This window comes from Mustela nivalis, assembly GCF_964662115.1.
Source record: "Mustela nivalis genome assembly, chromosome: 5".
Taxonomy (NCBI): Eukaryota; Metazoa; Chordata; class Mammalia; order Carnivora; family Mustelidae; genus Mustela; species Mustela nivalis.
This window is the reverse complement of record NC_139024.1, coordinates 53,169,294-53,183,976: the sequence shown is the minus strand read 5'-3', so window position 1 is coordinate 53,183,976 and position 14,683 is coordinate 53,169,294. Positions and strand designations below refer to the sequence as shown.

At 35.8% G+C, this 14,683-nt stretch overlaps 1 protein-coding gene across 9 annotated transcripts in view; it reads left to right on the top strand.

Moving 5' to 3' along the window:
• TAB2 (TGF-beta activated kinase 1 (MAP3K7) binding protein 2) overlaps nt 1-14,683 on the top strand; it is a 92,443-nt gene that overhangs the window by 63,897 nt on the left and 13,863 nt on the right. The window lies entirely within an intron of this gene.

Genomic DNA, 14,683 nt, shown 5'->3' with positions numbered 1-14,683 from the left:
TATCTCATTCTTCCTTAAAATCAGTCCTGGGGCACCTCGGCAGCTCAGTCAGTTAAAAGGTTTAGTTATTATTTTAATAGCTTTATTAAAATAGAGTTAATCCCATGAAGTTCACTTACTTACAGTGTACAAATCAATGATTTTTGGTATAGTCACTTATATGCCACCAGAAACAACAACCAATGTTAAACATTCTTCTCCCCTCTGGAAGAAACTCCACACCCTTTAGCCATCACCCGCCTGTCCCATTACCTCCAGCCCTAGTCCTAAGCAACCAGTCATCTACTTCTAGATTTACATCTTCTGGATACTTCATATAAATGAAATTATATAATACATAGTTTTCTGTGACTGGCTTTTTTCACCTAGCATAATGTTTTAGAAGTTCATCCATGCTGTAGCATGTGTTAGTACTTCATTCCTTTTTATAGCCAAATAATGCACTAGTGTAGAGAGATACACTACACTTTTGTTTGTTCGTTCATCAGTTGATGGACATTTGGTTGTTTCCATCTTTCAGCTATTACAAATAATGCTGCTGTAAACATTCATGTACACTTTTTTGTGGACATTTGTTTTTATATCTCTTGGACATATACTGGGAGTGGAATTCCTCATCCACATGGTAATTCTCTGTTTAACCACTGAGGAACTGCCAGACTGCTTTCCAAAGTGACTGCACCATTTGGCAGATTCCACCAGCTGATTAAGAGGATTTTGATTTCTCTACATCGTCAACAATATTTGCCATTGTTTGACTTTGAAGCTTGCCATCCCAATAACTGTAAAGTCGTATCTCCTTGTGGTTTTGAGTTGCATTTCTCTGATGGCTAATGACATTGAAGGTTACTACAGGTGTTTATTGGCCATTTGTCTATTTTCTTTGGAGAAATGCCTATTTATATCCTGTGTCCCCATTTAAATTGGGTAATTTGTCTTTTTCTACTGAGTTATGTGAATTCTTTGTGCTTTCTAAATGTAAGTCTCTTACATGATTTGTAATTATTTTTTCCTATTCTGTGAATTTTCTTTTTTCCTTTTTTTTAAGTAAGCTCTACACCCAACATGGGGCTTGAACTTATGACCCCCGCAATCAAGAGTTGCATGCTCTGGGGCACCTGGGTGGCTCAGTGTGTTAAAGCCTCTGCCTTCTGCTCAGGTCATGACTCCCAGAGTTCTGGGATCGAGCCCCATATTGGGCTCTTTGCTCAGTGGGGAGCCTGCTTCCCTCTATCTCTCTGCCTACTTGTGATCTCTGTCTGTCAAATAAATAAAATCTTTAAAAAAAAAAAAAAAAGAATTGCATGCTCTACCAACTAAGCCAGCCAGGCATCCCGTCTTTCTATTTTTCTCTGCAGCACAGAAGTTTTTAATTTAGCTACAATCCAACTTATTTATTTTGCTGTTTCTCCTTTCATTGCACATGTTTTTGGTGTCATATCTAAGAATCAGTTGCCAAATCAGAGGTCATGAGAATTACTCCTATGTTTTCTCCCAACAGTTTTATAGTTTTAATGCTCATATTTTGATCTTTAATGTATTTTGAGTTAATTTCTATATACTAGTATGAGGTAAGGGCCTAACTTCATTCTTTCACATGGGGCTTATCCAGATATCCCTGCACCCATCTGTTGAAAAGACTTTTCTTTCCTCACTGAATGGTCTTGGCACCCTCATAGAAAATCAGTTGACCTTAAGCACATGGGTTTTATTTCTAGACTCTTAATTATTTTTTATTGATCTATCTGTCTATCTTTATGTCAGTACTATACTGATTAATTATTGTTACTTTGTGGTAAGTTTTGAAATTGAGACATGTAAATTCTGCATTGTTCTTTTTCTGGATTATTTTGGTTATTTGTGGCCTCTTGTTCCATATAAATTTTAGAATCAACTTGTCAATTTCTACAGATAAGTCAGCTGGGATTCTTATAGGAATTGCACTGAAATATTTTTCTACATATACTTGATTTAAAAATAAATACAATCAAAATAAAAGGGTATGTACTGAAAAGTTCCCCTCACCAGAGACAACCAATTCACAAATATTTCATTTTGTATTTTTCTAAAAATTGAAACTGTCTACCAAGCATATATATGTATATAAACATATTTATATACATATATACACACATATTTACACCTCTTTTGTACAAATACAGCATGTTGCTTTTTGTCTTTGTCATTTTTTTGTCTCTGTCTCTTTGAAATTATTCCATGTCAGCAGGTGCAGATCTCTTTTCTTAAAAAACGGCTGCGTAGTATTTTGTACCATAATCCATAACCAGGCCTTTCTTGATAGATAGACCTTAAGGTCTTGTTTTTACAAACTGCTGCAGTAAAAATCCTGTACATACATATTTATGCCCGTGTCCAAGTATGTTGGCAGAAGAGATTAGATTACCAGGAGTGGAACTGCTGTGTCAAAGGATATGTGTATTTTTAATTTTGATAGATATATCATTTAGCCTTGGTTATGCTTCAGTAACAAACTGGCTTTAACAACCAAGGTTTATCTCTAGCTCACTTGCCACCATAGATTAGCTGGTGGGCTCTGTTCTGTATCATCCTCACTTAAGGACCCAGGTTGAGGGAAGCTCCATTCCATGCCTCCATGAGTGGTCAGGCAAGACAAAAGGAATACAACAAATCGGTACTGATTCCTTAAGCTTCTACCCAGACATATTACTCTTTAGTAAAGCAAGTTACTGAGCCACATCTAATCACATCTGATTGCTAGAGAATGGAGAGGCATAATTCTACTATACATACCCAGAAGGCAGAGAGCCAGAAATACTTGGTGAAGGACACCAATGACTACCACAGAACATGTTGCCAATTTCAAGACTCTATCTACCAATTTATACTCTCATATTTGTAATTATGGCAACAATTTTTGGGGGGCAACTTTTTTTTTAAATTTTTATTTATTTATTTGACAGATCACAAGAAGGCAGAGAGGCAGGCAGAGAGAAAGAAAAGGAAGCAGGCTCCCTGCTGAGCAGAGAGCCTGATGCGGGGCTCAATCCCAGGACCCTGGGATCATGACCTGAGCCGAAGGCAGAGCCTTTAACCCACTGAGCCACCCAGGTGCCCCTTTTGGCAACATTTATAAGGATGTTCCTTTCTTCCCTCCCCTACCCATCACTATGTAGGTGATTGAAAAGTATGTATATATCTTTGTCAATCTAGCAAGCTAAAATGTATTGTTTGGGATTTTTAAAAATTGCATCTTTTAAATATGAGTGAGTTTGAGCATCTTTTCCTGTATTAATTTTTAAGCCATTTATATTTTGTGAACTTGCCTGTTTTTGTTGGATACCTGGTCTGTTTTTTTCTAATACATGATTACTTTTAACTTGATCAATAAATTCTTTTGTTTTATAATTTTCTTTAATTTTGTATGTTCAAATTTGCCAATCTTTTTTTCCTTTCTGGTTTCTGGGGTTTATGTCTTATTTAGAAACTAGCCCTTCGGGGCACCTGGGTGGCTCAGTGGGTTAAAGCCTCTGCCTTCAGCTCAGGTCATGGTCTCAGGGTCCTGGGATCGGGCCATGGGGCTCTCTGCTCAGCAGGGAGTCTGCTTCCTCCCTCTCTCTCTGCCTGCCTCTCTCTCTGCCTACTTGTGATCTCTGTCAAATAAATAAATAAAATCTTGAAAAAAAAAAAAAAGAAAGAAACTAGCCCTTCACAACATTCCAGTATTTCAAAAGATCAGAAATCTTGCACATACCTTCTCATAAATTATAGTGATAGTCTTTGAAACTATATAGAATTGGCCTCATTTCTCTTACCTGTGGCAACCTTTCAAAAACTTGAAAATAGTTATTTTCATATTTCATATTCCCCTTTAAAAGGGTAAGCCTTTTTAAACTATAAATGTCCCCAGTTTCTTTAATGGTTCATCCATTTGTATTTCTTGGAGGCTCTTTTGGCTTCTCTAAGGCCTGGTTTTATTTTTCTCTAAAACAAAAATTTTAGATAGTATCTGTATCTTAATGCTGTAAGATTGCATTAGAATCTTACTTATGTACAAATTAGGCCAAAAAAGTGTTATCAAGCAGAAATCTCATACTCCTCTATTATTAATATGAAGTATAAGTAATTTAAGATTCTTAAAAATAATTACAGGAGTTAAGCATCATTCCTCATAGTTTTGTTATTTCTGTTACCCAGATTACAGGCCTAGTTGCAGCACTGTTGAAAGATCTGATTTCAGAGTCTCCTTAAAAATGGGAAAGTAGATGAAAACATCAAGATGTTTATTTTAATGAGTAATTGCCATCTTTGAATCCTTTGTGACTCCATCACTAAACAAGTGATAATAATTACACATTAGCATATAAAACGAATACCCCTGCTGTCAACAGTTAGAGTCTAGAAAAGTCTTGATTTATTTTAGAAGCTGACATCATTGTACCTTGCTTGGTACAGTCACTTAGGCATGTACCTGATTTAGGCATATAAAATCATTATGACAGACAAAAGTATAAAAGACATTAGGAATAAATATCTATTGTAAATATCTATTGTGTTTCCAATGGCAAATTTCTCTCTCTCCTCTCTCTCTCTCTTTTATAATAAGCCCAAGATCTTTGTATCCATAAATACCTGTTATATTTTCCAGTGGCAAAGGTATTCTTTTAATATGTGCACTGTATACCCCCCCTTTTTTTTTTACTTTTGGAGAAATTATGTTATTTACAATATTAAATACCTAAAATTAGTAAAGCTAACATCATCTGAAACTTGAGGTGTGTTTTTCTAATTACAAATAAAGTTGAGTAAGAAATTGTTTCCATCGCTCCCTGAAAGTTGACAAAAGCTGGGTAAAGACTAAGCTTTCTAAAACTGCTGCTTAAAAGAGACGCCTAGAGGGGTGGCTTACGGGCCCTAGTATTTGAATTAACTAATAGTTATTTTAACAACCACAAGAGGGAGTTGCATACTTAAATTACCTTTATCTATTAAAATGTAATTTTGACTGAAAGAGGATTTCAAAAGGTACTGAATTTTTTTTCTCTGTTACTTATCTTCCCCTTTTTTTGTGTTTCAAATAGTTATACATATATAACTATATATATATATCAGATTATAGGTTTAGAAAACAAAGCCAATGTGTGATCAAGATGTTAAATACATAAGTTATTTTATTTTCTTGGTAGAACTAGCATATAAAAAAAGCTACCTTTCTGCATTGTGAGCAACCTAGAAGTCTTGCCATATTTCAAAATGTATTCAGTTGCACTGTGATAAATACTAAAGGTAAACATTCAAGGAAACTCTAAAATAAATTTCATGTTTTTATTTTATTAATATTTCTATCTCTTAGACCAAAAATTAGTATTTTACTCTGTCATTCATTGAAAGTCAAATTGTCATTATTTTACAGTTAACAGATATTTATCAAGTGCCTACAGTTGTCAAGGTTTAATATAGATACCCCGTGGTACAAAACTGAATTCAGTGTTTACTCTCAAGGAGCTTGAGGTTTAGTTGAGACATGTACTTAATAATGAAAACTCAAAAATGCTGCATTTTTTCCAAGTGTAAAATGAACTAACACAAAAAGCAAGTTTCTCCTATAGTGGGATATTGATTTATAAATACAAAGTAATAATATATAAGCTCTTGAAATAGTTCAACTTTGTTTCCTTCCTTGACATTTTACTCATGGTAATGTCCTTTGAACAGGGAGTATAGAAATTGACTTAAATTCCTTAACTATTAAAATTATCTTGGGGGTGCCTGGGTGGCTCGGTTGGTTAAGCATCTGACTCTTCAGTCCAGGTCTTCAGCTCAGGGTTATAAATTCAAGCCCTGCACTGGGCTCCACATCCAATCCAGAAAATCTCAGATTCCAGAATAGTAAAAATGTAATTAATGTGTTTTTGGCTGAATGAAATACTGTTACAATGCAAACATCACAGATAAAACTAAAGCACAGTCTTTACCAATGCCTTATTATAGTAACTACTCATGTATGACTGGATATTATTTTACCAAGGTATGCATGCTTATATACATTTATATATATATTTTATAGTATCTTATAAATATAGTATAGTTATAGTATCTGTATACCTATAGTATACTATAGTATCTTATAAATATAGTTATAAAATATAAATATGTATCTAATATATATAGACACAATTATGTATCTGGGTTTAGGTTTATCTTTAAATTATCCTTGTTCCACATTCAGTGAACTCCTTCAGTTTGAAGGCTAGTGTTTTCTTTCAGTTCTGAAAATCCCCTCCTGATTCCTGTTTCCACTGTTTCTTTCTAGAACTTCTCTTATACAACTATTTGACTTCCTAGACCAGCCTTATCTTTCTCATCGTTAATCCTCAAATATTCTACCTCCTTATCTTTCCTGTTCTGTAATTGAGTATACTTCCTTAATTTTTGTTCCAACCCAGATAGGACATTTTCATTTCGGCAAATGCTGTTTTTAATTTCTAAGAGCTAGTTATCTAATTCTTTTCTCACAGCAGATTGTTTTATGGGCATGTGACTATCACAGATCACTTAATGATGCTAATTAGGATTTAAGTTTTTGTCTAGCTCCTGAATTATCTCTGCTTAATCTGGGTTTAATCTTTCTCTTTATCTAGGTCTTTTACATGTTAAATGTTACTGAAATATGTGGTGATCCATGGCTGTTGGTTTATATATAAGAATGAAGGACTGTGAAAGCTAACTTCCTTAGGTAGAGCCTGATTCAGACCAAAAGGGTCTTATTTATAAAAATACTGTAATTGGGGCGCCCAGGTGACTCAGTTGGTTAAGCATCTGCCTTCAGATCAGGTGACTATCTCAAGGTCCTGGGATCCAGCCCCATATCAAGCTCCCTGGTCTGCTTATCCCTCTCCCTCTCCTCTGCCCAACCTGGCTCCCCTGCTCCCCAACTCATGCTTTCTCTCACTCAGTCTTTCAAATAATTTTTTTTAAATGACTGTAATTAATTTTCTTCATTACGAGTCTGATAACGGTTCTTAATGTGTATGTACTGTATAATGGTTTATATGGTAGAAGTTAAAATTAGGAGACAGACCACAACTAGAGAACAAGAGTTCATTGGCTTTAGCTGAATTTTCATGATTTACCTTGACACCCCTCTTTTCTTTGTCATTCATCTTTCCCAGATTTCTTTTTTTTTTTTTTTAAAGATTTTATTTATTTATTTGATAGAGAGAGATCAGAAGTAGATGGAGAGGCAGGCAGAGAGAGAGAGAGAGGGAAGCAGGCTCCCTGCCGAACAGAGAGCCCGATGCGGGACTCGATCCCAGGACCCTGAGATCATGACCCGAGCCAAAGGCAGCGGCTTAACCCACTGAGCCACCCTGGCGCCCCTTTTTTTTTTTTTTTTTAAAGATTTTATTTATTTATTTGATAGAGAGAGATCAGAAGTAGATGGAGAGGCAGGCAGAGAGAGAGAGAGAGGGACTTTCCCAGATTTCTATCTAAAAATCCCAAGCCACAAATGAAAGTGAACTAGACACATAAAAATCCAGGCCCTTAGAAGAAAGAATTGCTAAGAAAGAGAGAGTCATATATCTCTCCTGCTATCTTCAGAGCACTTTTTATTTTGTTTATAATTGACAGACATACTTAAGAAATCCCGAATAGTCTATAAACTACATTTGTCACTTCTAAGTAATATAGTCATTATAACTCTGCTCTAAGTTTTTGTTTTCACTGGAAAGAAATCTCTCATAAATTCTCAGACTGTGGATTCACAATATTTTACTTTAGGGCTTCAGGCTAATCATAGGATATATCTTGCCATTTTCCCCAAAGGCAAGCCATGTCATTAGCCATTGTAAAAACGTCTCTCTTTATGAATGTAATATTTTTTTCTATTTCAGAAACATTCTGAAGAATTTACTCTTTACCTTCAAAATACCCCCACAACCTTCAGCAGCTCTGGCTCCTTCATTTTTCTAAATCTTTTTTGAATCATATTTCTGGCTGTTGTTAAAGGGTATCTCCTGCTAACATTGGTCTTCTGTCTAGCTCTCAACTCTGTGGTTTACTTTCGTACTTTGATAGAAACAAAAACTATCATATTGGGGATTACTAATGGAGCTCTCTCTGACTGGAAGAGTGTTCAGCCCCTGTCCTGGAATGTATGTTCTGAGATACACTGGTTGGAAAATAAATTTGAATGTTCTTCTATAAGTTTTCGAAACAAAGTTGGATGCTAGCTACCCCCCTCCCCAAATTTTATCATTAAGAAGCCTCTTTATCTCATAACATACTTTGCCCTAAAGTCAATTTTTTTTTTTCTGAAGTGGGTATTACTACACTTGGTTTATTTTGATTTTATACTCATCTGGTCACTTTCAAAACTTCTCTAGTGGGGGCACCTGCCCAACCAAGGGCAACTAGCTTTCGATTTTGGCCTACTTCATGATCTTGGATCTTGGCACCCTTCCTGATCTTGGATCTTGGTACCCGGGGATCGAGCTCCCTGTCAGGCTTTGCGCTCAGCAGGGAGTCTGCTCGAGAATTCTCTCCCTCTGCTGCTCCCCCAACCTCCACTCCCATACATGCCCTGTCTTTCCGAAGTAAATAAATAAATCTCTTAAGGGGGAAAAAAAAAAAAAACACTTCTCTACTGGCCAAGATTTTCTCTGTATCTTTGGTTTTCAGTAGTTTGACTATGGTATGTCTGGTTTGTTTTGTTTTAATACTGCTTGGAGATCTCTGGGCTTCTTTAATCTGTGATTTGTTGTCTTTCCTTAATTTAAGAAGATATTTTCCCATCATCTCTTCAAATATTTCTTCAGACTTGTTTTTCACTGATTACATGTGTATTATTAGACTGTTTGATATTTCCTGCATCTCTTGGATGCTTTGTTCTTTTTTTCAATTTTTTCTTTGTGTTTGGGTAATTTCTGTCTCTCAAGTTCACTGATTCTTCTGTGTCCAGTGTGCTGGTAAGTCTGTTGAAGGAATCTTTTTTTTAAGATTTTATTTATTTGACAGAGAGCTGGAGGGGGAACCCAACAAAGGGGAGAGACAGCAGGAGAGGGGAGAGCAGGCTTCCCACTGAGGAAGGAGCCCGAGGCGGGGCTTGGTCCCAGAACCTTGGGATCATGACTGGAGCCTAACACAGACGCTTAATGACTGAGCCACCCAGGTGCCCCTGTTGAAGGAATCCGTTTTCTCTGATGCCATATTTAATTTCCAGCATTTGCCCTTTTTTTATAGTTTACATTTCTTAGATTATCTCTTCGTTCCTGCCTTTGTCCACCTTTTTAACTAGATCCTTTAACATATTAATCACAGTTATTTTTAAATTCCATCAGGTAGTTCTAGCATCTGGGTCATCTTTTAGTGTGGTTCTGTTGATTGCCTTATCTCTTGGTGATGTTGGGTTTTTCTCTTGCTTTCTGTGTGTCTCATAATTTCTTGTTAAATGCCAAATGTTGTGTGTAAAAAAAAAAAAAGAGAAGAGACTAGATAAGTAGTATTTACACCCAGAAACAAGAACACCTCTCTTTTCTGTGGGTTATTAAAGGGCTGAGTCAGTTCAATGAGGTGCGGAGCTGGGTTCGGGTGTTGATGTTGCCTTTAGCGTACCACAGACTTTGAATATCCCCAGCAATTGACTCCTTTTATTTTGTGTCTCTTGGAGTGGTACCCAAAGCACAAAATATTTATTTTACTTTAGTCCTTTTACTCCTGACCTTTCTGTGCTATGATGAGTCCCCTTCTACTCAAACTTCCTAATATGATCAAGTCTCCACATGATCTGATAAAGGGCCAAATAGTAAATAAACTGTGTATGATTTTGCAAGCCGTGCAATTTCTGTCATAGCTCTTCACTTCTGCTGTTGTAACACAAAAACAGCTACAGACAGTAAGTAAACAAGTAAGTGTGGCTGTACTCTGGTAAAACTTTTTTTCTGTAGAACAGGCAGTGGGCCGTTTTTGTCCATTGGTCCAGTTTGTTGACCACTTCTTTAGGGCCTTGTTCTTGCACACACACCACACACACACACACACACACATCTCTCCTACCTCTATAGTGTAAGCTCCACAAGGGCAGGAATTTTTCCTGTTCATTTATTTCATAAGTAGACTCTCAATATATTAAATGTGTGAATGAATTGTTTTAAATGTATTCTTATGAACAGCATATACCCAAATTTTAAAGAATCTAATGTGCAGATCTCTTGTATCTAAACAAATACACTTAATTAAATTACAGTTGTGATTACTGATATATTTGGAATTATTCTTGTCATGATTTTTTTATTTTTTTTTCTTTTTTCCTTCTTTCCTGCCATCTAAGTTTAACCAGATAATAATAATAATTTCTCCTTTTATTTGGTCTTTTAATTTAGAAACTGCATTCTATTTAGCTTTCTCTAGTAGTGATCCTTAAATAGTTAACATGTGTGTATTTTTTTTTAAGTAGGCTTCACACCCAATATGGGGCTTAAGGTCAATGACCCCAAGATCAAGAATCACATGCTCTACTTACTGAGCCAGCCAGGTGCCCCAACATGTGTATTTGGTTTAGCAACATTTGAGAGTATTCCTAAATACTTTTAAGACTTTAGAATGCTTGTCTGGTCTTCACATTTCCAATTTCTTGTTATTTTCTAATGTTCTAGTTTTATTTTTTTCTAAGCAATTTATGCTACCCCACCCACTGCCATGGTCCTTCTCCATTGTTTTAGAGTTAGAACTTTATTTGAATTTATTCATCTGTTCTTTCCTTTTGTATTAATTTCCGTCTTATCAAAAAACATTAGTAGTTCTTTCAGCCGCAATCTGTGGTTGGTAAATTCCCCGAAACTTTATCTAAAAATGTATTTATTCATCCATGCTCTGATAATCTAGAGGATCAAATTATTGCATTATCTTCTAGATTGTGTTATTTCTTTAGTTTTGGAACATTTTCAGCAAGCATCTCTTCAAATTTTGCCTCTCCTCCATTCTTTCTGTTATCTTCTTCTGGAAGATGAGACTTACATGAGATTTTTTAACCCCTTTAATGTTTGCTGTCGCTTTATCTCTGTGTCTGGGTAATGATCTTAGATTTATCTTCCAGGTCACTAACTGTCTTTTACTTTGTCTAATCTGCTGTTTCATTTGTTTGATTTTTTCATTTCACTGACTATATTTCTCATTTCTAGAGTAGTTTATGGTACTTTTCCTTTTTTTTTTTTCTTTCCAGATTTTTATTTAAATTCTGTTAGTTTAACACATAGTGTAATATTGGTTTCAGGAGTAGAATTTAGTGGTTCATCATTTACATAGAACACCCAGTGCTCATCCCAAGTGCCCTCCTTAATGCCCATCACCCACTTAGCCCATCCCCCACCTACCTCCCTCCATTAAGCCTGTTTGTTCTCTGTTTAAGTGTCTCTGACCCTCTGTTTAAGGGTCTCTTATGGTTTGCCACCCTCTTTCTTTTTTTGCTATCCACTTCTTTCTCTCATAAGTTCATCTATTTGTTTCCTATATCCCACATTTAAGTAAAATAAGATACTGGTCTTTCTCTGACTGACTTATTTTATTTAGCATATGTACCCTAGCTCTATCCAAATTGTTGTAAAAGCAAGATTTCATTCTTTTTTATGGCTGAGTAATATTCCATTGTGTGTGGGGTGTGTGTGTGTGTGTGTGTGTTTGTGTGCGTGTACGTGTGTACCACAGCTTCTTTATCCATTCATTAGTTGATGGACACTTGGGCTCTTTCCATAGTTTGACTATTCTTGATAAGGCTGCTTTAAACATCAGGGTGCACATACCCCCTTTGAATCTGTATTTTTGTATCCTTTGGGTAAATACCTAGTAGTGCAGTCTCCCCTTTTAAGGAACTTCCACACTGTCTTCCAAAGTGGCTACACCAGTTTGCATTTCCACCAGAGTGTAAGAGGGTTCCCCTTTCTTTGCATCCTCCCCAACATCTGTTTCCCTTGTTAACTTTAGCCATTCTGACATGTGTGGGGTGATATCTCATTGTGGTGATTTGTATTTCCCTGATGGTGAGTGACGTTGAGCATCTTTTCGTGTATCTGTTACCCATTGGATGTCTTTGGAAGAATGTCTATTCATGTTTTCTGCCCATTTCTTAACTGGATAGATTATTTGGTTTGGGGATGGTGAGTTTTATAAGTTCTTTGTAGTTTTCGGACGCTAACCCTTTATCAGACACATCATTTGTAAATATCTTTTCCTATTCTTTAACCTCTTTTGAGTGTGGGGGCTCTTTCTGGGCCATTGATTCTCATGGTAGATCATTTTCTTGTTTGGTCATAGTTTTCTATTGAGAGCTTCTCTTCAGTTTTTCCGTATGGATCCCTTAGTAATAGCTCACTGGTAGTAGAAGTGGATTGCTGACAATCAGTTTGCATTTGCTTCTGGCAGACACTCCAAAGAAATCACTAGCCTGGGGATAATTGTCATAATAATTTCTCACTGTGGTTCACTCTCTGCCCTTACAATATAAATTTTGATCACTCAAATGTGTTATAAGTTGGGTTTCAGTTTCTTAGGAAATCTGTTCTCATCCCTTGCTCATAATATAATATTGAAGAGTACCACAAATATATATCTTGTTTTATAATTTCAACGTAAATATAAACCATCATTTAGTCATTAGAGAAATTGAAGGGTTTAGTCATTAGGGAAAAATTTTTGAGTATTAATTTTAAGAAATGCTACTTATAAATAATGACAAATTTGAACAAATTTCTAAATAATGCCACTTGAGACACACTGTCGGTAGATGGTTGGAGTTCAGAAATGAAGGAAAGTATATTATTCCTCATCTTCCTTTGCCTTGTCCTTCATTCTCACTATAGTCCTGCTTCCAGCTTTTCTTCTCTTTGTGTCCCAGTCAAAAAATAACAGCCTACACCCTCGTCTTCTTTTAGGAGAATGAACAAACCCTTATTTAGAATTATATTTTGGATATAGATAGATAAAACTGCAGTTCACATAAATAAGCCAATTTGAATAAAAGTCTGACAAAACAAGCTTGATAGGAAAGTAACAAAGACACAGCAAGTTTTCAACCAAGAACATGTTTATCTCCAAAAACACCTCCCTGAAGTCACAAAATATGTATTAAAATGGGAGGAAGGTTAACAGTGTTTTAGTATTTATCAAAAAAGAAACAGCCATGGTTTTTAAAACATGAAACATTATGCCCAAGTATTTATTTCTTCCAATAAATAAGAAAGGAGAATTACAGACAAAGCATCTATGGATTAGAACAGTGTCAGATTTTGGCGGGGGTGGGGAGGGCGGGATTACCTACCATTTAAGGTTAATTTTGAAGTACTTGAGCCTAATACAGAAATAGTTTACTTTGTGACTTGAATAATTTAATACTAATGTTTCTCAATTTGTAGCTTAGTTGGTTAAGTGTCCAACTCTTGATTTCCCCCCTTCCATACCCCAATTCTGGCTCTAGAATACACTGCTAGATTGAATAGCCCAAATGTGCCATAGTCTTTTTCTTACTTTTTAGATTCATAAAATTTGAGATTAATTGAAGATGACTATTCAGCATTAATCTAATCTTCTGTTTAATCTACTTGAGTTTTTCATTTTAATAGTTTTCCTTTTTAAAGGTTGTTAACTGTACTTTTCTAAATCCACCTGTTTTCTCATGATAGAATCATCCCAAGCTGACTTTTTACAAAAGTGGCCACAGTTTATCTTTACTTCCAGTCCAGTACCCTAAAAAGGAGGCTTACATTGTCCAAGGATTATTCATAAGAACATACACTGATTTTTATGACTTAAGAAAGTTTCCCATGCAGTTTATCATTCATGCTACAAGTCTGATTTACATAATTTCTTTCTTTAAAAATCTTAGGAAAATAAAGGAACGTGGGTGTCAGTTAAGTATCCAACTCTTGATTTCAGCTTGGATCATGATCCTCAGGGTCATGAGATCGAGCCCCTTGTCATGCTCTGTGTAGAGCATGGAGCCTGCTTAAGATTCTCTCTCCCCCTCTGCCCCCTCCCTAACCTGTGCCTGCACGCACACTCTCTCTCTCAAAAAAAAAAAACAAACCTTAGGAAAATATTTTCACAAAATATGAGTGATTTCTCTATGTGGTATCATTTTTACTTTGTGACTTGAATAATTTAATACTAATGTTTCTCAATTTGGAGCTGCCTAGGTAGCTTAGTTGGTTAAGTGTCCAACTCTTGATTTCAGCTAGGGTCATAGTCTTGGGGTCTTGAGATTGAGTCCTGTATCAGGCTCTGCACTGAATGTGGAACCTACTTAGATTATCTGTCTCCCTTTGTCCCCTATCCCCCACCCTTGCTCACATGGTTGCACTCTCTCTTTAAAAAAAAAAAAAAACAATTTAATGATAACATTTATATGTATTGAAATTGCTTTGTTTTATTTATTGCATACATCAAAATGGATTTAGCTTAACCCACATTCCCTTTTAAAATGTCTGCAAAGTGTTCATATTAGAATACCTTAGCAGAGTCCCAACACATCAGGCTTCTTAGAGTTGAAGGTCTTAACCTTTCAGGGGGTCAGATGTTAATTAAATAGTAGTTACTAAGTAGTTGACTAGACTGGAGCATTTAGAGAAGTAATAGCTACTAAAAGTACTGTCCTTAGCCAGAAAGGGGGTTTATCCAAACACTTTTTTAAAAAAATTTTAAACAAGTAGTAATG